This window comes from Sinocyclocheilus anshuiensis, unplaced genomic scaffold, assembly GCF_001515605.1.
Source record: "Sinocyclocheilus anshuiensis isolate Anshui unplaced genomic scaffold, SAMN03320099.WGS_v1.1 scaffold586, whole genome shotgun sequence".
NCBI lineage: Eukaryota > Metazoa > Chordata > Actinopteri > Cypriniformes > Cyprinidae > Sinocyclocheilus > Sinocyclocheilus anshuiensis.
Window position 1 is genome coordinate 25,586 of NW_015544146.1, and position 3,254 is coordinate 28,839.

Consider the following 3,254-nt stretch of genomic DNA (forward strand, 5'->3'; position numbering starts at 1 on the left):
TTTGAATGGACTGGAAATAATCTCTTTTCTTTTTTTAGTCCTATTCATGGAAGAAAACTTTTGAATTCTTGAACTGAATCAAAAATAACTTGATTTTTTTTTTGTTGTTGTTTTTAAAAGAAACAAACTGAATTGAACTCTGATGTGAATTTTTGTTGAAGAATCTGAGTGAACAGATTGTTCATGTGAACCTCTTTCCCCTGTGGGTAAAACAAAAAGGACACTGATTGTGATTGGGTGTACAAGACTCAACTGAGACGGTTACAGAGTTGTTAATTTACTGTCTTTATTGTTTTCTACATTTTTATTTCTTTCTCTGTTGATTGCATTTAAATTTGATTCACTCCTATAAAAAAACTAAGGAATCACAATTCCATTAGCTTAAATAAATGTCAATATATTTAAGTTGAACCTGTTTACACAAATTTTTGAGTCACTTGTACTAAGGATTGGGGGCGTCTTACCTGTTCTGTTAGATCTGGGGAGGGCGGGTTTTGCAGTCAATTTATTTCCTGAGTTTCCTGCACACACGCACTTCAGGTGGCTGCTGTGTACTAAATAAATCCTGAAGCCCATCTCGCCACTTCTTGAGCATTTCCACATTGCAACACTACAGGCACCACATACAAGAGACCCTTGTACAAAGACTAAAAGCATTGGGTGGGGGGACTAGGATCCTGTTTCTCACTCAGTCTTCCTTAGATTAAGTGCTATATCTCCCCCACAAGGTGGTGGCATATTCGCCTCCGCCACACATTTATATTTATATGAAAAATAAAGATTTATAACCAAAACTGTGGGCTTGGGTTTCTCCTTTTTTCTTTTCTTTGTTTCTCCTTTTTTTTTTTTTTCAGTGTGACAAACTCATGTGCATCACACCCATCCATTCCATATCGTTGTTATGGCTTCAGTTTCATCTTCTGCACAAAGATCATTCCAAATGATGCGCAGGAGTAGAGTTGTGTAAGGTGGGTATTTATTTATTTATTTTACTCTGGTTTTTCTCTATAGTCAAGGATAAAGATAAAAGTACAGTGGCCGAGAAGTGCTAAACAAATCACAATTCTGAAAACAAAATAACAAATTACAAACGCAAATGCAAGTCTAAAAAACAAAATAACAAATTACAAACGCAAATGCAAGTCTAAAAAACAAAATAACAAATTACAAACGCAAATGCAAGTCTAAAAAACAAAATAACAAATTACAAACGCAAATGCAAGTCTAAAAAACAAAATAACAAATTACAAACGCAAATGCAAGTCTAAAAAACAAAATAACAATTCAGAAAGCACAACAACAAGTCAGAAAACACAATGACAAATCATTGTATGAATTGCCCTTACTATGGAATAAAAAATAAGGAGTGTGTATTTACATTTAGTTAAAAGTGTCTGTAAAATGTCGGCTCAAGTGGCGCAGATGGATATGTGCGTGTGTCGTTGGCTTTTTGACGCGATGGACCCGGGTTCGAGCCCGCCTTTTGCCGAACTTTTTTTTTCTCCCTTTTCAAATCTCGTATCACATCGTAAAGGCATTTATTTTCAATAAAAAGTGATAGGCTTAATTATATTTTATTACAACTTTATCAACTATATATAGCTATAGAAATAGAACTTTTCAAAAAAGTGGTTCAGTCAAAAATCAATAATTAGACAATGTCACACAAGCAAGATTTTTTCCTCCCGAATATCAGCACAAGAAGTTAACAGTAAACGACTAACATTGTAGACACAATATTGTTTTTTTTTCTTTCTCTATTCTCTGAGTAACAGACTGTAGTGTTTCATTGCTGAATGGCTCTGTGGTTTAGAACAAATATGTTGAGTGAATGATTCAGTGGTCTATTATAAAGTTCATTTGCATCGTTCCTGAATGAATCAGCCATTTTGAACAAATCGGTTAAATGAATGATTAATTGACTCACTCTTTAAGACACAGACTTCTTGCTACCTACTGGTGGTTTTAGTTTCATAGTTTTCATATTTAATAAAAAAAAAAACATTTTATATTTCTATATTCATTTCATGTTTCTTTATTCTTATTTATATAGAATATATAATGCATGCCACCTCTTGTGTGCAATGATGGATTTTATTGTTTAGAAGCCTGGTGCATGTTGCATAAACTTCTTAGACTATTCTTAAAAGTTAGTAATAATTTTTTTCTTCAAGACTGCACAGTGCTCATAACTTTGTAAATTCAGTTACATAAAAGTGTAGATTGATCTAATTTGAATCTAAAAAGTAAGACAAATGTGAAGTGGTAAGCTGAACCACTGAGGAATACGTTTATTTGCACATAAAATATATACATAAATGTGTTAATAATTGTTAATAATTAAATGTTAATAATTTCAGAATCCTACTTTGTTGAATATTATTCACATTTTTTAGACCAAATAGGAAACATTTTAATTTTCCAAATGTGAAGTGGTAAGCTGAACCACTGAGGAATAAGTTTATTTACATGTAAAATATATACATAAATGTGTTAATAATTGTGTTAATAATTAAATGTTAATAATTTCAGAATCCTACTTTGTTGAATATTATTCACATTTTTTAGACCAAATAGGAAACATTTTAATTTTCAGAATGTTTTTTGCAGTATTTTTTTTTGATTCTTGACAGAGTAAGAAAAGAAAGTTTACACAAATATCTTTTATTGGACTGAACAGACTAAACCTTTATTATACCCCATTCCAACTATGAAGGTTACAGTGAAATATGAAATATTGCATCTTACTTGCTGACACCTCACCCCATCGACCCTGACTAGTGAATCCCGAGGCCTTTCAGCCAACACAGTCACGTATCAGGCAGTATGTCACAGTCTGTCTGCATATACCCCACCACAGTCTTGTGAACTCAAGCCAGTGAGATGACACCTGATTCCTGTTGCCATCCACACCGTATTAATAGGACTTGTTAGGTGTCCGTGACTTGCTGGAAACCCAAGAGGGGGGAGGCTGGCATGAGGTGGGACTGTTATGCTGTCCAATTTATGAATCTACTGGTTAAAGATAAGATACTCACTGAAAACCTTGCCATACCTGCCACTTAACTAGATAAAACCTGGTTAGATGCTGTGGAAAGACCAGCAATATTCTATCATCAAACATTTGTTTTTTTCATTTGTGCTTTGGGATATGGTTTAGTAAAGACATTCATACATTTTTAAGCATTGGTTAAGCGTCCAAATACCATATGGGGCCTGTAAAGTGTCCTATGAGGATATATAAGCCTAAAATC